This window comes from Chiloscyllium punctatum, chromosome 24 (assembly GCF_047496795.1).
Source record: "Chiloscyllium punctatum isolate Juve2018m chromosome 24, sChiPun1.3, whole genome shotgun sequence".
Taxonomy (NCBI): Eukaryota; Metazoa; Chordata; class Chondrichthyes; order Orectolobiformes; family Hemiscylliidae; genus Chiloscyllium; species Chiloscyllium punctatum.
This window is the reverse complement of record NC_092762.1, coordinates 2,564,076-2,585,166: the sequence shown is the minus strand read 5'-3', so window position 1 is coordinate 2,585,166 and position 21,091 is coordinate 2,564,076. Positions and strand designations below refer to the sequence as shown.

General features: G+C 43.4%; 1 non-coding gene across 1 annotated transcript; it reads left to right on the top strand.

Moving 5' to 3' along the window:
- The first annotated feature begins 16,896 nt into the window (after positions 1-16,896).
- trnak-uuu (transfer RNA lysine (anticodon UUU)) lies at positions 16,897-16,970 on the top strand. Its single transcript has one exon. It is a non-coding gene; the product is annotated as a tRNA-Lys (tRNA).
- Positions 16,971-21,091: the final 4,121 nt, after the last annotated feature.

The window sequence follows — 21,091 nt, the reverse complement described above, 5'->3', positions numbered from 1 at the left end:
ACATGGATATGGAAAAAGAAGTGTCACCAGTCCCGAAATCTCATTCGGTTTTCGTTTTCAAGATGCGACCGGACCTGCTGAGATTTTCCAGCAATTTCATTTGTTGATTCTGAAACAGAAAATGGGAGTGATCCTGGACCAATCAGCTCTCCCATGTTCTAGGAATATTTGACTTACCCGTTCGATCAAATCACGTTTGTCCCACACTGAAACCTCAGAATGCTTCCCCACCCCCACCCTCGTTACTGGCAATAAACTGTTCATTACATAAAGTTACATGAGCACACAACAAGAACAATTGCAAAACGTTCAGGGAGAGCTCCGTTCCGTTCCATCAGCACATTCTGAATCAGTTAATTGTTGTTCAGGACGCATGAGACATTAAGCCGTCTCTGTCAGACCACTAACAAATGGCCATTCGCGTTCTGTGTCTTTGAACACTTTGGTTGGTGCACCGATGTAGTGGAATCTCACGTTTTGAAATGGGCATCATTCAGAGTATTTTCAGCTGCATTGACAAAGTTGTCTCTGGCACTTCCAGTAAAGTTCAGACAGTTTTCACTCAAAAACCGACATGTGATCAAAGCAGGAGGACATATGTGTCAACAAAAGCAACAAGAACGCTCCACCAGCGTTGGTTTGCAATTCTGCATGTGGAACGAAAAGGTGGAAATCTATTAAACAGTGAAAACGACTATTATGGAGCTTGGACGCACGACTCTCTGATTAAAAACCTCACATTTCACCGAACCGAGATATCCAGGCTTGGCACACAACAAATTAGTTTGCTATTTCATTCTGAGCACAATTCACCTGGCACAGCAATTTACAAAGATCCAGCTCATTCCTGCCAATCACAAAGAATATAATTCACATCTTTCACTTTTATTATTTCTTCAAAACATTACAATCTATTTAACACTTGTCCCCGCATTTAAGATTCAACCCGAATATTTTCATATGAAGTGATTTCCAGTCACTTTGGCCGACAGTAAGTCAGTCGGAAAATTACCTTAGGGAACCCAATCATTTCTGTTTACAGTGTTGGGAATTTCCCATCTGCTGACGAGACAGAGTCCTCACAATCAACATTTTCTTTGTTCTTCCTGCCTAAAACGTTTACCAATTTTTATTTTCAAGACAGGAGTTTTGTTTATAACACGTTCCAAGAACAGGAACAACCTTCCAATCTCCTGAAGCCGTTTCCAATTTGAATTGGAAGTTTTGTTCTTTTCCCACGGGAAGAGCAGTTAATGAGAAAGGAGTTTCCACGAGCTGAGTCCCAGGGTTTGGCAGGAAACCCTGATTGAAGCTGCAGTGGCCGCTTTCAGTTGGCATCGGGGGAATTGGAGAACATGGTGTCGTATTCTGCTGCGTGTAACCGTCTTGCTCCCTGTGGACTCGGGGTGAATCATGGATGAGTTTTTGGAACCACACTGCCTTCCAGTCTCTGGCCATCTGCTATCTAAGGAAATAGAAACAGTTATTTGTTCAGTTCGAAGTCCTGGGCAATGTGAAAGATGGAACAGTTCTGATGCAAAATTGGAGACTGGGAAAATTGTTGGAGAGGAAGTAATAAAAGAGAAACTGAATATAAAGTTGGAAGTCAGGAGACATTCAATAAAAAAGAAGAGTGTGCAAAAGCAGGTGGAGATGGACATGGAAAAGAAGTGTCACTTGTCCCGAAGTCTTAAATCGATTTATATTTCCAAGATGCTACCAGACCTGCTGAGATTTTCCAGCAATTTCATATGTTGGTTCAGAAACAGAAGATGGCAGTGATCCTGGACCAATCAGCTCTCCCGTGCTCTGGGAATATTTGACTTACTGTGTATATGTCCCACACTGAAACCTCATGATCCTGTTGCACCTCCACTCTCGTTACTGACAATATACTGTTCATTACGTTAAACACAAGAAGAGCAATTGCAAAACGTTGAGGGAGAGTGCCCTTCGGTTTCCATCAGAACAATCTGAATCACTGAAAATTGGTTCAGGACCCATGTGACATTGATCCTTCTCTGTCAGACCCTTCGCAAGTGGCCATTCGCTTTCCATGCCTTTGAACACTTTGGGTGGTGCACGGTTGGTTTGGAACCTCACGTTTTCAAACGGACATCATTCATTGTATTTTCGGCTGCACTGATAAAGTTGACTCTGGCGCCTCCAGTAAAATGGAAACAGTGTTCACTCAGAAACCGAAGTGTGATCAAAAGCAGGCGGACAGATGTGTCAATGAAAGCAGCAAGAACATTCCCCTGCGAAGGGTTGCAATACTGCACGTGGAACGAAGAGCCGGAATTGTATTAAGCAGTGAAAGCGCCCATTGTGAGGCTTGCACCCACCAGCCTCAGATTAAGCATCTCACACTGCACCGACTGAGCTAACCAAGCACGGTGCACTGTGGATTCGTTTCCTATTACATTGCGAGCATAATTCATCAGCAATTTGTTAGGATCCAGTTCATTCTTCCTAATCACAAAAATATCATTCACACCTTTCACTTCAGTTATTCCTTCAAAGCATTACAATCTATTTCACACTTGTCCCGGGATTTAAGGTTCAACCTTAATATCTTCATATTTTTACCCTCACCTTTATGTCGCTGATGTGATTTCCAATCTCTCTGGCAGACAGTAAATCAGTCAGGAAATTATCTAAGGAAACCCAATCATTTCCGTTTACAGTTTTGGGCATTTCCCATCTGCTGACGAGACAGAGCTGTCTCAATCAACACTTTCTTTGTTCTTTCTACTAAAAACTTTACCACTTCTTATTTTCAAGTCAGGAGTTTTATTTCTAACACGTTCCAAGAACTGGAGCAACATTAAAATGTTGTGAAGCCCTTTCCAATTTAAAGTGAAAGTTTTGCTCCTTTCACACGGAAAGAGCTGTTACTAAGGACGGAGTTTCCACGAGTTGTTTCCCATGGCTTGGCAGAAAGTCGCTGATTGAAGCTGCAGTGGCCGCTTTTTGTTGGCATCGGGAGCTTGGAGAAAGTGATGTCGTATTCTGCTGCGTGTAACCGTCTCGCTCCCTGCAGACTTGGGGTGAATCATGGATGAGTTTTCCCGGTTATAATGTCAATACATGGTCGGGGTAAATGCTTGTGCTGAAATATTTGAGGCTTATTCCCTGGGTGGGCTCGAACCACCAACATTTCAGCCAACTGTGCTGACCATTTTAGATACAGAAACTGGCAACGCAGATATCCAAAAGCAAAGTTATCGACGGGATATGAGGATATGTCGGACAGCAGGAACTTGCGTTGTTTTCAGAGATGGTCGCTGATTTTCTCACTGAGAGGGTAAGCACACTGAGGAGCTGCAAACACTCAAAGTAAAAGGCATCCACACATGCGCAGTTCTCTCACATACATCCTCACTGACAATGCTGGTATTTGAAGCCACGATTCGATAGAAACTGAAGCTTAAAAATCCAGCACATTAGACCGCACGACCACGCTACTACACAAAAGCCCACACTCAGATTTGTTAAACTAGTGTTTCAGCATGGATTCACTTCAGGCACTTAGAACTCGCAAATTTTGTAATGAAATTGGCGTAATTTAAGAAGAAAGCCCAAAAAAATGCACAGACTAGGAACAGGCCCTTCATCCATTCAAGTCTGAACCGATCCAAATCTACTGTTTAAACCTGTCACTGAATTCCTAAGCATCTGTTTCCTTCTGCTCCCCACCTACTCATGCATCTGTCCAGACGCCTCTTAAATGTATCTACCGTGATTACCTCTCCCGTCTCTGCTGGGAACGCGTTCCACACACCCACCACCCGCTGTGTCAAGTAGCTGCCGCTTGTATTCCTCTTAAACTTTTCATGTCTCACCTTGAAAGCGTGACCTGTCGGTATTTAATCCTTCAACCTCGGAAATAAAACTTTTCTCTATCTACCCTGTCTGTACCCTTCATGAGTTTGTAAACCTCAAAAAGGTCTCCCTCAAATTTTCCTTTTTTCTAATGAAAACAAACCTAACCTACTCAACCTCTTTTCCAAGTTTGCACCATTCATATGAGGCAACATCCGCTTAAACCTTTTACACGCCCTCTCCAAAGCGTCAACATCCTTTTGGTAATGTAGCGACCACAACTTTACACAGTAATCGAAGTGTGGCCAGACCAATGTATTGTTCAATTTTAACATGACTTGCCAGCCATTTTATTCAATACCCCATCCAATGAAGCCAAGCATATTCTATGCCTGCTTGACCACTCTATCCACCTGTGCAGCAACCTTCAGTGTACAATGGACCTGCACTCACAGATCTCTCTGTCCATCAACTTTTTCCCCCCAAAGCTCTTCCATTCATTGTATAACGCCATCTAGAATTCGACTGACCGAAATGCGTCTCCTCACATTTGTCTGTTTTGAACTCCAGCTGCCACTTTTCCGCCCAACTTTCCAGTATATCTATATCCTCCTGTATTCTTTAATAGTCACTTAAAATTTCTGCTAGTCCAGAAATCTTCGTGACATCTGAAAACTTTCTGATCGTTGCAACAGTGCTCTCTTCCAGATCACTTAAGTATATCACAAACAACAGTGACCACAACACTGACCCCTGTGGAGCACTACTGGTCATCTTTCTCCATTTCCAGAAACTCTATTCAACTGCCACTCTGTGTCCTATTTCTCCACTAATTCTTTATCCACCTGTCTAGAACACCCTGCACACCATGTTACTTTACGTTCTGTATTTGGTTACCATGGGGAACCTTATCTAACTCCTTACTGTAGTGCATGTATATGACATCAACAGCCTTTCCTTAATCTATCAACTTGGGCACTTCCCCGAAAAACTCTATGCCTCTCACTGATATGCACATTACTTTCTAAATATGAATAGATCCTATCCCTCAGTACCTTCTCCAGCAACTTTCCCAACACTGATGTTAGGCCCATTGTTCTGTAGTTATCCGGAATATCCCTACTATCCTTCTTTTACAGGGGACAATATGAGCAACGTTCCAGTCGGCCAGAACCTCACCTGCGCTGAAGGATGCCACGAAGATATCTGTCAGGGCCCCAGCTAGTTCCTCTCTCACATCACTGAGGAACCAGGAATAGATCCCATCCGTTCCTGGGGATTTGTCCACATTAATTACCCTTAGCCTGCCGAACACAGCTTCCCTACGTATGTCAACATGATCCAGATGAATCAAATGTCTTCCTCTAGACTCAACATTCATCATGTTCCTCTCCTCAGTGAACACTGATGCAAAATAATCATTCAGAATCATACCCACTCTCTCAGATTTGACATACAGCCTTCCTTAATTTTCCTTTTGTGGACCAATCCTTTCTCTGGTTACCCGCTTGCTTCTTATATATGAATAATAGGCTTTAGGATTCTCCTTAATTGTGCTAGTGTGAAGTTGTTTCATGACCCCTTTTAACACCCTTGATTCCTCGTTTAAGACTTGTCCTACTCTTCTCATGTTCCTCCAGGGACCATTATGTTGTTATCTGCCGAGGCCTTATGTATGCTTCCCTTTTCCTCTTGGTGAGTCGTCCAGTTGTCCTGTCATCAACAGTTCACGAATATTGCCTCTCAAATCCTTTGCCTTCAATGGGACATGCCTATCCTGCACTATATTTAACCCATCTTTGAAAGCCTGACAGATATGAACTGTGGACCTTCCTCCAAATAGCTGTGTCCAATCCACATTTCCGACCTCCTGCATAATTTTGATATAATTAGCTTTAGCCCAGTTTCGTACTCTTTCCTCAGAACCACTCTCATCGTTGTCAATGAGTATTCTAAAACTTACAGAATATTGGACACTTCCCAAAGAAATCACCCACGGCAACTGCTATCACCAGCCCTGGCTTATTCCCCAATATCAGTTCCAATATGGCCTATTCCCTCGTCGGACTATTGATATCCTGCTCCAGAAATCTCACGTGGAGGCTTCTTACAAATGGTATCCCATCCAGACGTCTGACGCTAAGAGTATCCCGGTCAATGTTGGGAAAACAGAAATCTCCAATCAACACTAAATTATTGCCTCTACGTCTTTCCATGATTTGTTTAACTATTTTTTCTTACACCTCACGCTCTCTTTAATACAGCCCCAAAAATCTAACCTCACCCTTCTTACTTCACTGCTCCATCCATAGTGTCTCACATGGTGTCCTCCTTTTGCACAGCCATGATATCATCCCTGACCAGCAATGCAACTCCTTCCCCTTTTACTTCCCTCCCTGTCCCGTCTGAAGCGTCTATATCCGAGAACATTTGGTTGCCAACCATGCCATTCCTTCAACTAAATCTCTGTGATCGCAATAACGTCATATTCCAGACACCAACCTCAGCCCTAAATTCATCTGTCTATACTCCATGCATTCAAGTAGATGCATTTCAGGCCACCAGTTCTTTTGCATTCATCTGCTTTCTGCCTACTCTTCCCATTATTAATGCTATCTTCCAGATTCTTAGCGTTTCCAGTTTCCACCTCACTGCCGACTTGTTTACTCTTGTGGTTCCCAGCCCCCTGCCACATTAGTATAAAACCTCCCAAACAGCAGTAGCAAAAACTCCCGAAAGGACATACGTTCCCGCCTGGTACAGATGTAGATCGTCAATTTTCTTATAGTTCCACATTCCCCAGAACTGGTCACAAAATCCAACAAATCTGAAACCCGCCATGCAGCACCATTCCTCAACTCACGTGTTCACCGTGCCATTTTTTTTATTCATTTCTATGCTGGCAGTCACATGGCACCGGCAGTAATTCCGAGATTACTACCTTTGAGGTCCTCCTCTTTAATTTCTCTCCTAGCTGCTTGAATTCTCCCTGCACGTCCTCATCTCGTTTTTTTTTCGTTGGTGCCTGTTTGCACCAAGACAACTGGCTGTTCACGATCCCCTTTTCGAATGCTCTTCAGCCGATGGGCGACATCCCCAGCCTGAGCACCTGGGAGGCAACATAACTCTCCAGAATTGCTGACACTTCACTGTGAGTCTACCCACAGCTCCAGCGTGGCCACGCTGTCAAACAAGTGCTGCAGCTGGACACACTTCTTGCAAGTGTAAGTTTAGAAAACCTTTCCAAGGATTTGCAAGGTTTGCACTGCTTGGACATGAGAACGAACCTGAATAGGCTTCGTCAGATTCCCAGGAGCTTCAGTGCTTATATATGGCCTCACAGAAGCTTATAAAATCATGACGAAGACAGAGTAAATAGTCAGGGAGCACTGCTTCACAAGACACGCGATTTCAAATCTACATTGCAAACGTTTAATGTAAGAGAGGAAAAATTTAAAAGGAATGTGAGGGACACATTTTTTTCACACAGATGTTTTGTGTGTGTGGAATGAATTGTCACATTTAGTGGCAGTCTGGTGCACTCACAACATTTCAAAGGCATCTGAATTGATGCATAGACAGGAAGACCTCGGAGAGATAAGGCACAAATATTGGCAGAAATGTATGGATTAATTTCGGTTATCTATTCAGCAAGGGCAAGTTGGATAGCGGGATTTGTTCCCATGCTCGACAAGTCTGAGATGCTCCAGCCACTGGCAACGGTTTGAATACACCATTTGCAAATAAAACGCATGTTGTTTGTTACTCAGCCAGCGAGTTTGGCTATTTTGTTTGGATGAGCGCAACCGATCCAGAGATGAAGGTTTTCCGGATATTTGCTGCCAATGACCATTCTTCTTGACACTTTCCCAAGTTTGCCGTCAAAGATTTTGGCTGAAGAATAATACCTCACATATCGCATTACCAAATTTGCTCTCCAGCGAATCCAAAAACTGACAGCTCTTATCGTGGACCAGAATCAAAACTGAAAAGGGAGAACCATGATCAGACACACCGAAGCTTAAGTGCTGTCTGTGAGGCACTGTGAGTCGTCTCTGACATGAACTGCTCGCACAAATAACAGCGAGGCAATTCCAAACCGACTGGAGATTTAGTGTATTGCCAAGCCCCAGAAAGTGCTCAAGTATCATAAAACAAAACACAACAATGAACCATTAAAAGTGAACATTTCCAAGTATATCCGTGACTAAATTAGGCCATCAATGCGCCGGTGCCCCATTCTGATCGAGAGAGCAAATCACCTTTCTCCCTCACCAAGACAGTAATGAAGGAAATGAAAGTATAGCAACGTTTCACAACGCGATTGCCCACCTTTTCGCCACAGCATCAAAGAACGGCGAACAGATTCAATGCAGGATCTTCTTTCGAAATAACGGTGAAATAACTATGTCTATTCACTTTCACAGTAAAAGGGGAACAACGCAAGTTGTCTGGAATATGAATAACCAACATAGACTACTTGGGTCCCAGATTCTACTGATGCTCAGACTTTCATATGAAAAGGTACCTTGGGCGATTGCCGTACACCCAGAAATCTTCTGGCTGCCTTCTGTTTGCCCTGTCAGATTAACCTTGTGCTGCTCGAATCGAATTTGTAGTTCTTGCCATTTGTCCGTATTGCTATTAGGGATAGCTGGTCGTGGCAACTCGTGACTGCCACACAAATTCTTTGCCAAAATTGGATAGTCCCGCAACGTGATTCGCAGTGCACGAACTTTGCAACGAGGATATGCACACGGCAAGTTAAAAAGCATGCTTCCATTTATTAAAGTAAGTTTCTGGGAACTGACAGCCAGATTCCTCCTTACACTCAGAATTATGACAACACATAAACCAACAGCCTCTCTCAGAGACAAGTGACCAATGCCCATCTTGTGCCGGAAATACGTAGTTGATAAGATTACACGCAGGGACTGCACAGAAAACTACAGCGGAGAAGCAGACAGACGACAATCGAGCTGCATTTATGCAATTCAGTTACCCTGTAAACCCCATGCACAGCTGTTCCTTGTAGGTGCACACAGGGCACTGAGTGTCTCTGACTCCGGGACTTGGAACTCGGATTATATGACCGTCTGCGGCACTGCTTACTTCCTTGTGTGAGGTAACTCCCGATGGAACATATGTAAAACACGATAGCTCATTGAGAAATACGTCCAAAATAGTACCCAAGAGATGTATTTCTGTTGTGTTTCTAGTCCTGTTCCTGACATGACATCCATCATTGTACTTATTGTGTGCTTCCTGACGGTTTGGTGCATGCTTCCGTGATCGCATTGTGTGCAGTAATCTGCGTTTTAGCTGCAATTACGTGTGTTTGAAACCTAGGACCACCAGCCTCTATTTTATTTTCATCTTCTCGTGCGCAATTGCAACACAGTAAACGATCAATTAATATTGGGAAATGACATACACAGGCGTGTGAAAAGCCCAGTTTCCGTGGCAATTATGCAATGGTTAGAAATTACTTTGATTCAGGAGATAAGGATGGAAAGTGTGTTTGGGTAGAGATGAGGAACATTGAGGAAAGAGGAAACCAGCCGCTGTGGCTGACAAGAACACTAACAGTAACCATAGTGTAAAAAAAGCACAGGAAAAAATACCGCCTGTAAATGATAAAAGAAGGCAAGAATTATGGGAGACATTCATTTCCCTTCTTCCTCTCCCGTTTGAATTGTAAAGAAACTTTGAAGAAAAACAATCGAAAAGTTATATATGCCCCATCGAACAACGTGCGCCGTACCTTGGTCATTGACTACTGTAGATTAGAATACTTACAATGTGCAAACAGGCCCTTCGGCCCAGCAACTCCACACCGACCCCCCCCCCCCCCCCCCCGAGCCCAAATGCATTCCTCTCCTTTAACCCCGTCAATTTAGCACGGCCATTTCAACGAACCGGTACATTTTTGGACTGTGGGACAAAACCAGAGCAAACGCACGCAGCCACGGGGAGAATGTGCAAACTCCACACATTAAGTTGCTTGAGGCGGAAATTGACTCTGACTCTGTGGCATTGTGAAACATCAGCGCTCACGATGGTGTCAGCGTGAGATGGAACTTATTTGCCTTCTTTAATTGGGAAAAATCTCTGTCATTGTGAGCATCTGGAAAGATCGGTTCCTTCGCCAGAAAAAGAAAATAATATGTCATTAAACTTTGTTTGTTTCATGTCCAAGAATACTCAGATCAATAGCTCCCTTGATTACATCTGCTGGTGATGTTTGCAAAGAGATCTAGCAAATTGCCAAGTGTGATTTTCCTTTCAATGAATAATTTTGACTCAATTTGGCTGCAAATGTCTTTTCCTAACTTTGTGCTTTTCTTCTTTTTCATTGGTGTCTCGCAACTTACAAATGACAGCAAAGGTATGAATGGAGATGGAAACATTTAACTCAAGTCAGCGGCAGCTTTCAATGAGATCACGGATGATTTGGTCAGTGCTCAGGGAGCGGTTCGGTCTGTAGTCATGAAACGAGTGGTTAAGGCGATGGATTTGAAATCCATTGGGGTTTCCCCACGCAGGTTCGATTCCTACTGACTACGTTATGAATGCTTTCCTGCTGGAACAAGTCAAAGTTCAGAAAGCCTGTTTTGCAAACCAGGTCTGTAATTTAATGAGACTTGAGGAAACTCGAGTTCTTCATCAGAAATGCTCCACATTTAAAACATTATCTCTGTTTCTCTTTCCAGATACACTGCTCGACACATCGGGTTTCTGCAGTTGTTATTGAACGCCCTGAGCAGAAGTGCTGCTTTTCATTAGATTCCTTTAATCCCTTGTCCTCTGTTCTCTGACTCTGGTCATTGGCAACACTTCCTCCTGCTCGTCAGAGTGCTCATTCCCCACCGCTCCCTTTCCCATCATTACAAACAACCGCAGGAAATTGCCACTTAAACATCTTTGTTCCAAAGTGAAGCTCACCAGCCTAGGAACTCTCTCCACCAAATGGGACTTCTCATCCCTGGACATGGTGCAAGCCAGAGGATTGTGAAGAGATACTGTGAAAATATTGTCAGTTGGCTGTTGGAAAAATGTTTAGGAAGCAAATCATATAATTTAGCCTCCAGCTTTGGAAATCTTGAGAAACTTTTTGGGAAATGGAATCATAGGAGATTGAAGAAGTGTAAATTGTCAGTCCGAGTAGAGGAAGGGACATTGACTCTGATGTTCTCGGCACAGGAACTGATTTGAGAGATTGAAAGAATTCTCTCTCCCGCACGTGAGGAATACAAACTTCATCTGGACTGTGGGACAATGAAAAACTCTGGAACACTCAAGACAATATCCAAATATTGACGGGGATCAGTACAGTACGAGTACTATAGATGGGTCAGTTTTTGTCCAGTGTGTGCGGGAGGGCTTCCTGACACAGTATGTAGACATGCCTTCAAGGGAAGAAGCAACTTTCGATTTAGTACTGGTAACGAGCCTGGCCAGGTTTTAGATTTGGAAGTAGGTGAGCACTGTGAAGACAGCGATCACAATTCTCTCAGGTTTACTTTCGTGATGGAAAGGGATAGGTGTACTCCACGGAGCAAGAGTTTCAGCTGGTGGAAGGGAAATCACGATGCAATGAGGTAAGATTTAGGAAGTGCAGAGTGGGGTAGGAAACTGTAGGGGGTGAGCACATTAAAAATTTGGAGCTTATTCAAGGAAAAGCTCCTGTGTGTCCTAGATAAGTATGTACCTGTCAGGCAGGGAGGAAGATATAGAACGCGTGAGCCATGGTTTACTGAGGAAGTGGAATCCCTGGTCAAGAAGAACAAGAAGTCTTATGTTAGGACAAAACGTGAAAACTCAGTTAGAGCGCTCGAGGGTTCCACCGATATCAGGAAAGACCTAAAGAGAGAGCTGAGAAGAGCCAGGAGGAGACATGAGAAGTTGTTTGCAGATAGAATCAGGGTTAACCCTAAGGCTTTCCAAAGGTATGTCAGCAATAAAAGAACGACGAGAGTTAAATTTGGGACAATCAAGGATAACACTGGGAAGCTTTGTGTGGAGTCAGATTAGATTACTTACAGTGTGGAAACAGGCCCATCAAGTCCATACCGCCCCGCCGAAGCGCAACCCACCCATACCCCTACATCTACATCCACATCTACCCCTTACCTAACACTACAGGCAATTTAGCATGGCCAATTCACCTGACCTGCACATCTTTGGACTGTGGGAGGAAACTGGAGTACCGGGAGGGAACCCATGCAGACACGGGGAGAACGTGCCAACTCCACACAGTCAGTCGCTTGAGGCGAGAATTGAACCCGGGTCGCGTGGCGCTGTGAGGAAGCAGTGCTAACCACTGTGCCACCGTGCCGCCCAGAGGAGATTGGGGAAGCACTAAATAAATATTTTTCGACAGTGTTCGCTATCGAAAATGAAAATGTTGGCGAGGAAGATGCAGAGATGCTTTCGTCTAGTGTAGTAGAGATTGAGGTTCACAAGCATTAGGTATAGAAATACTGAAGATTGTGAAAACAGACAAGTCCCCTGGACCGGATGGGATCTGTCCTAGGATCCTTCTGGGAAGCAAGGGAAGAGATTGAAAAGCCTTTGGAATTGATCGTCAAATCATCGTTGTCTACAGGAATAGAGCCCGTGGAATGGAACATAGCATATGTTGTTCTCTTGTGCAAAAAGTTTTGTAGAGACAACCCTGGTAATTACAGACCAGTGAGTCTCACTGCAGTTGTTGGTAACGTGTTGGAAAAGGTTATTATAGATAGGATTTATGACCATCTCGAAAACAATAATCTTATCAGGGACAGTCAGCACGGTTTTGTGATGGTTAGGCCTTGCCTAACGAATCTTGTTGACTTTTTTGACAAAGTGACCAAACAGGTAGATGACAGTAACCCGGTTGATGTGGTGTATATGGGTTTTAGCAAGTTGTTCGATAAGTCTCCCCACAATAGGCTTTTATACAAAATGCAGAGGAATGGAATTGTGCGAGAGATTCCAGCTTTGATCAGTAATTGGCTTGCCAATAGAAAACAGTGTTGTAGTTGATGGAACATGTTCTTCTTGGTGTCCAGGTCCTGGCGACGTACCACAAGGGTTGGTGTTCGGTCCACTGCTGTTACATGTGATCTAACCTTGCCAATCAGTCTCCCATGGGGAACATTCTTGAACGCCTTACTGAAGACCGTATGGATCACATTTACTGCTCTGCCCTCATCAATCTTCTTTGTTACTTCTTCAAAAAACTCAATCAAGTTTGTGAGACATGATTTCCCACGCACAAAGCCATGTTAACAATCCCTTGCCTTTCCAAATACATGTACATTCTGTTCCTCAGGATTCCCTCCAACAATTGGAGTGTTCTCAGCAGATGCAGTTTCATGTAGGGAATGCGAGGTCATATACTTTGTTGGGAAGAATCAAAAGACACACTACTGTTAAAATCGATAGAAACGCAAACGAAGTGCGGTGCAGAGGAGTCTCAGTGTTCTTATACATGAAACGAACAAAGGTTAATCACATATTTATTTCTGGCTGGCAAAACAAAGCCTTTTCTGATACTCACAATTAAACAGATGGTTTCCAAGAAAATAGGAAAATTAAGTCACCAGTAGAGTAATCAATTACCAAGATATCCCTCGTGATGTTTTATGGGACATGTGGGATTTTTTTGATTATGGTTAACGAAACGTTTTTACAATGGAACCGAGAGTTTTAGATGGGAAGTTAAAATCACGCATGACTATTGCCATTTTTGTCACTCACACGCATTTTTCCCCCTTGTACGATTTATTTCGCTTTGTGGTTACTGCGAGTGGGCTTGTAAACTACACATGCTTGTGAGTCCAGTCCTCACTGTTCCTCAACTCCAGCCAAACAGACTTTACATCCTTATTTCCTGAATCAAGGTAATCTCTAACCATTGCATAAATGTCATTAAAACTTCGGTATTTCACACGCCTCTATATATCATCTTTCAATATTAATAGATCATTTACTGCATTGCAGTTGTGCATAAGAAGAGAAAAATAGAATAGAGAATGGTGGACCTACGCTTCATACACACGTTATTGAAGCGAAAATGCAGATTTCTGCCTATAAAACGATCGTGGAACCATGTGCCGAACCCTCAGGAAACACAGAATAAGTGCAGTGACACAGGGCATGTCAGCGACAGCACAAGAAGGACAACAGAAATGCTTCTCTAAACTCCTATTTTGGATGTATTTCTCAATGAGCAATAGAGTGTGACATGTCTTCCATCAGGAGTTACCTCACACAAGGAAGTAACCAGTGCTGCAGACTGTCATATCATCTGAATTCCAAGCCCTGGAATCAGAGACATTCAATATTCTGTGCATAACTGCAAGGAACAGCTGTCCGAGGCGTTTTTACAGTCAGATGAAATTATGAATGCCGCTCTCCAGTTGTCAGCCTCTTTCGCCTATGTCGTGTTTCGTGCAGTCCATGCGTGGAATCTCGTCAACCACGTTTGAACTGCACATGATGGGGTATTGGGCCTTGTTTTCTCGTGAGTTGTTGTCTGAGTGAGGCCCTCGGTTTCTGTGCTGTCATATGTCCGAGTGTTCGGAGGAATCTCGATATCGTTTTCCAGAATTTGTTTTTAACACAGGGAAGCATGATATAACAATTACCTCATAGCAAATCCTCTTTGCGAACTTTGTGTGCCATGCATTTGCGAATGAAGGTGGGTGGATATTGGTTCTTGGCAAAGAATTTGTGTGGGCGTCAGTCCAGCAGTCCCTAGTAGCAATACGTACAAACGGCAAGGGCCACACATTCGACTAGAATAGCACAACAATAATAGGACAGGGCAAGCAGAAGACAGCCAGACAATTCCTGGAAGCAGGGCACTCATCCACGGATTCCATCCGTTGGACCCAATCTGCAATCCCAACAAACGGAAGCAGCGGGAATGAAACCAAATGAATTCGTACCAAAACATGAGAGCAGCGCTTCACAGGAACCTCTGCAGCGCTGAGAATGTCACCCAGAAAGGGAGGAATAGTCTGCAAACCATCTTCCTAGCGTCACCAAACTTTTCAACAAGAACTCCAGAAGCATCCGAACTTCACATCTTTCTGCTCCAAAACACTCTGCTTTTCCAGAACAGAGAATTGCACACTCAACTACCGCGTGTAAGATGAGAATTGCAGCCCCTACACGACCAAGAGCGGCAGTAAGAGTGAGGGGAAACAGCTGCCACTGTCATTCCACAGCTCCAAACGCTCTCTTTGAAAGGTACATTATCGTATGAATGTCGGGACAGCAGTAGAATATGGGAACTAAACAGCCTGCGCTGTGTATTCATATTCTGGACAATGTGAGTTGTTCACAGTTTTCCCTGAAAGTGAGTGGACGTCGTTATTTCACCGCTGTTGTGAAGCCAGATCCTGCACTGAATCCTCGTTTTTTGTTGTTGTGGCTAAAAGGTGGGCAATCGCAACGTGAAACTTTGTTATATTTCTCTCATTTCCTTCATTACTGACCTGGTGATGGAGGCTTGAGATTGGCTCGCTCGCTCAGATGGGGGCACCAGCGCATTGTTGACCTAATTTAATCGAGAATATCATTGGTAATATTACTTTGCATGGTACATTTTTCTGTTTTGTTTAATGTTACTTGAGCACTTTCTGTTACTTGGCAATGCACTATATCTCCAGAATGTCGGGAAGCTCCGTTTGGAATTGCTTCGGTGTTATCTGTGTGAGCAGTTCTTGACATACACGTCTCGCACTGCCCCACAGACGGAAGTAATGAGTTTGCGTGTCTGATAATGACTCTGCCTTTTGAGTTTTCACCTGGTCCACGTTAAGAGCTGTCAGTTTTTGGATTCACTGGAGAGTTAAGGGGATAACACGATTTGTGAGGTTTTTTTTCGTCAACGAAATTATTTGATGGAGAACTTGGAAATGTTCCAAGGAGAATGGTCATTGTCTGTAAATGTCTGGACAACATTCCTCTCTGTGTCATTTCAAAACATTACGCCTCAAGAAAAAAGTAAAATTCAAACACGCTGATTTCGGAACAAACAGCATGCGTTTTTGCAAGTGGTCTATTCAAACTGTTGTCAGGTACTGGAGTGTCACGGAATTGCCGAGCACAGAAGCAAACCTTCCTATCCAACTTGTATCTGTTGAACAGATCACCGTAACTAATCTAAACATATTTGCCAATATTTGTCCCTTATCCCTTCGAACAATTCCTGTCTGCATACCCATTTAGATGCCTTTGAAGTGTTGCGAGTGGACCAAACTCTGCCACTAAATGTGGCAATTTATTCCACACGCACAGAAATGTCTGTATTAAAAACATGTGTCGCTCACGTCCCTTTCAAATTGTACTGCTCTCACATTAAATCTATGCTATCTCACTGTAAACTCATGTGACTTCTGAAAAAGTGTAGATTGACTATGTTCTCTGCTCGACTACCTCATGATTTTGTAAACTTTTCCATGGACATCCCTCAGGACTGAAGCTCCGGGGAAAACTGTCGAAGAATATTCAGCTTCTCAATAATGTCCACACCGTGCAAACCTTTCAAATCGTTGTAAATATTTTTTTTAATTATGCTAAGGTATTCATAGAAAGTGCCAGGAGAAATTGCCTGAAGTGAAGCGATGCTGAATCATTAGTATTGAAAGTTGTGGCGCTTAGTTATCGTCAGGGGGCGTCTCCGAGTGGTTTAATGTAGGTAAAAACAATGAATGCAGATGCTGGAGACCAGATTCAGGATTAGTGGTGCTGAAGAGCGCAGCAGTACAGGCAACATCCGAGGAGCAGTAAAATCGACGTTTCGGGGGAAACCCTGCATGAAGGGCTTTTGCCTGAAACGTCGATTTTTACTGCTCCCCGGATCAGGGTCAAAATATGAAAATATTAACAGAGAATAGTAAATCCCGGGGCAAGGCCTAAATGGATTGTAATGGTCTGAAGGAATAAATCTGAGAATTGAACGACTTGGATAATGTTATTTGCAATGGGGAGGAGTGAACGAGATTTTTGAAAATTGCCGTGTCAGCTGAATTAAAGTCAGTATGAAATGATAAATTAACCAACACCAATCCTGCCCTGGTACGCTCAGTCGGTAGAGTTTGAGACCTTTAATCTCAATGGTGTGGGGTCGAGACCCACGCAGGGCGCTGTTGTTTGTTAATAGGTTTGCCGCTCTCCTTTAATGTTGCAAGAGCGAATTTGCTTGCTGAGGCAGGTTTTGTTGACACATTTTTTTCATCCGTTTTTGATCATCTCTTGGTTTCTGAGTGTAAACTGTCTCCACTGTACTGCAGGTGCAAGAGACAAGGTTATCAGTTCAGCCGAATATGCTATAAACGATGTCCCTTCCAAAACGTGAGGTTCCATTCCAAACGTGCCCCAAACAAAATGTCCAGAGATATCGAATGTGAATTGCCACATGACAGTGACAGCTGCATGTCAAATGGTGCTGCAGTAGAATTAACTGATTAAGAATGCTCTGATGGAAACCGAATGGAACTCTCCGTGAAATTTTCCCAATTCACTCGGTAAATAATGCAGTTGTGTACCCATATGTGTTTACGTAATGAACAGCTTATTGTCAGTAACAGGGGTGGGGGTGATGCAGGATAGTGAGGTTTCCGTGTGGGTCAGAAGTGATTTGTTCGAATAGGGAATTCAAACGACCACAGAGCAGACATAGCTGATTGGTCCAGGATCAGACTTTTCCCTCTGTTTCAGTACCAACAAAAGAAATTGCAGGAAAATCTCAGCAGGTCTGGTAGAAGCTTGGAATGGAAAACCGAGTTAAGTCTTCAAGACCAGTGACACTTATTACTCCATGTCCATTTCCGTCTACCTATTTTATTGAATATCTCCTGACTCTCAACTTTATACTCAGTTTCTCTTTTATTACTCCGTCTCCAAACATTCCCCGAGTCTCAAAATTTAATAGCAGAACTGTTCCATCTCTCACCTCGCCGAGTTATAAGAGGAGGACTTCGAAATGCACGATTAAATCTGTTTCTATTTCCTTAGATACTGGACGGTCAGAGACCCGAAGGCATCGGAGGACAGTTAGAGCTTTCAGCCCATCTGGTCTGCCCGCCATTCAGTCATGACTCATATCGTTCCCAACCAATTTTCAGTTTTCTATTTGTGACTCTAATCTCCCCTGAATTTAGGATCCAGTCTTTTTCCCAGAGTGCGAATGAAACTGTCCTAACCGTCTCCACATCTGCTGGCAGCTGTGACACCGTATCTGTGTCTGATCGAGCTCAATTTCAGTCCCACACAGCAAACACGTCTGTTCTGAGCAATGCAATCCCCGCTGCATGACAGATCGATCGGGTCTCTGACCACACGGTTTATCTGCGAGGCAGTAGTTAGCTGCTTCACCACCCACGGCAAGGACCGGTGCTTCAAAATGTGGGGACAAAGAACGATAGGCACAAGAGTTTGTACAGGTTAGGTGGAAAGGGTTATTGTCAACTTCAGTGGAGTCCCTGCTTCAGACTCTGGGTTTGAATCGCCCAGGCCTGGATAAAATTCCAAGTCAGGAAATGAAGATTTATTTCTCTTCTTGTGGCTAATCTGAATGAAAAGCATTTTCTGTTTCAACAGAGAGCACAGACCCGGTTCTGCCAGAAGGAAACCAGTGATTGATTGCATCCAACTGGAATCATAGAGTCATAGAGATGTACTGCAGGGAAACAGATGCTTCGTTCAAACCTGTCCATGCTGACCGGAAATCCCAACCCAATGTGGTCCCTCTTGCCAGCACACGGCCCATATCCCTCCAAACACTTCCTACTCATATATAATTTCAAATGCCTCTTAAATGTTGCAATTGTACGAGCCTCCACCACATCCTCTGGCAGCCACGGCAGCACATACACCGAATAAATTGTCACTACAAATCCCCTCTAAGGATCTCGCCTTTCTGAGCTGAAACTATCTCGCTGTTCATTCAATGTCGCTATGTCTAATTCTTGGAACTGCCTCCCTATCGACATCATGGCTGTATCACTGTGCTGAGCACTTCGAGGACGAAGTTAAGTAACTTACCATCTCAATCTCCTGAGTAATTATGGTTGGGCAGTGAAGCCTTTCCCAAAGAATGACGTGCATTCTCCAGAATTTCGTTTGAAAAAACTGCAGTTTCCAAGTGGACATCCGAAAGTGGTCGGGAACAAAAGTAAAGTTTTGTAGGGAAATTAGGATAAACTGAAAGTCAATGATGACTGAGATGGATGAGGCAGAAAGTGAATGAGGAGCTGTTGGTACAAGGATCAATGTCAGTGCTAATGGTTTAGCCCTTACTGCCCACTGTTAATAACAACTCACACACCACTCCTGGTAAATTCACCACAATTACCCTGGTCTCTTGGTATGAGTTTCCCTCTGTGCATATTCAGGCGGTAAATCGGCCCCAAGAGGATGAACGCATACTGTTTATCCTGTCAGGTTAAAGAGGTGAAGGCATCAGTTTGAAATCAAAACAAGAAGAGATTGCCTCTTCCTGTACATTTTCAGTGGACAGTCACCAGCTGTGAACTTCTTTCCTGCACAAACGGACGTTGATATAAATTCTCATCGAGCAGCTTTATTACAGAAAGGTAGTCCGATTAACTGTGATCAAATACTTCATTAAATGCCCTTATTGATTTGAAGAACCGTGTCTGTGGTTTCGTCAGTTAAAGCATGTGGTAATAACCAGACGTTAATGGTGTCAAATGCTGTCAAATGTTCTGTACATTGAAAGTTCATTGTTTAAACTTCTTGTAAAAGCTGTATTGTTTATCCAACATCGTGAAAGTGACGGCTCAGCATGCTTCTTGTGTTTGAGCTCAGACCGTTATTATTTTGTGCTACCAAGCCCTACCACCTGATGTGGACCCATTAGTCTATGTTCTATCCTGCTAATTCAACGCAGAGTTCTTTTTACGCTGTTCGACAAGGATTTGTCTATCTCTTCTACTATTATTCTCCGTCCGTCTTTTCAAGTTTTTTGGGAATAATGAAGAGACGCAGGAGACACTGCAGACTTGCGGGACAATGTTGTAGTAATAACACATCCAATGAGATAATGGCTCTCATTGTCTGCTGTCACCATTCATTGATTTTCGGCAAACGGCAATGGCATCATAGAAATCCTATAATAGGAGTGAAACTGCTTTTTTTTCTGGTCTATTATGAATACTATTTAGAATTGTAAAAGCTCATAACGTTTTGAGTGAACAAATGTCACCTGATCTCAGACCTAAGTAACACAGACATTACTTGGAGACTGTGAGCCCAGTTCTACACACTCTGACCGGGGGTGGGGGTGGGGTGGGGGGGGGGAGGGGGGGCGGAGAAAGCCACGGAACAGCCTCCGATTTTAACACTTTTCCAAGAGTAGAAATGAAAAATGAGGGATATTGACAGACAGAGAGTGGGAGAATGTAGAAGGGAGTGAGATGATACAGAGAGACAAAGAGACACAAACAGAAATTTTCCATTCACCATGGCTGCTTATCGACATAAAGGAGAAGAAAAAGATAATGAAGGCCAGCCTTTCACCACCTCAGGGCAACAGCAACAGCATTACGGCCGATAAAGGAATTTTGCATTTTTACAGATGACGTCTGTCAGCTAATGAGAGATTCTGGTAAGTATGCTGTTTCGCAAAGTGAAATTGACAATTACCCAGGCAATAAAACAATAAAAAGCATCAGTAGCCTGAATCTGTGATATGAAACAATAAATCTCTTTGTCTCCACAGGCCTGCTGTCAGGCCTGCAGAGTTTCTCTGTCAATTCCTGTTGTTGATTCAGATTTCCAGGATTCACATTTCTTTGTTTTATGCTAGTCTGAATCCTGTTTGTGACAATACAGGATGAATTGCTAGTTCCATACAAATTCCCTGCTTTGGGAAGGTTGTCAACAACATAAACGGTCAGAGGAAATCCCCCATTGCTACAGCAGTGAGACCACTGAGTCCTTAACAGGAGACTTCCACTGAAAGCGAAATATGGCGCTGTATGTTTTCTCAATGAATCCACTTTTACTTTTTTCATTTGTGATCATTTTAGCTGCACATTCAGTTTATTTCTTTCTTCCATTTCTGTCAGCTTGGAAAAGGCCTTTCCACCCATCTGCAGTGCGGGTCATTGGACATTCATCTTTTCGAGTCCAGGAGCTACTATTTCTTGGAGGACCTTCTGCACTGCATCTCGGGTGGGCTGGGTGCGAGGCTGTGCCACTATATTCACCTGTCTATAGATATCGGAGAAGGGTCTATCTA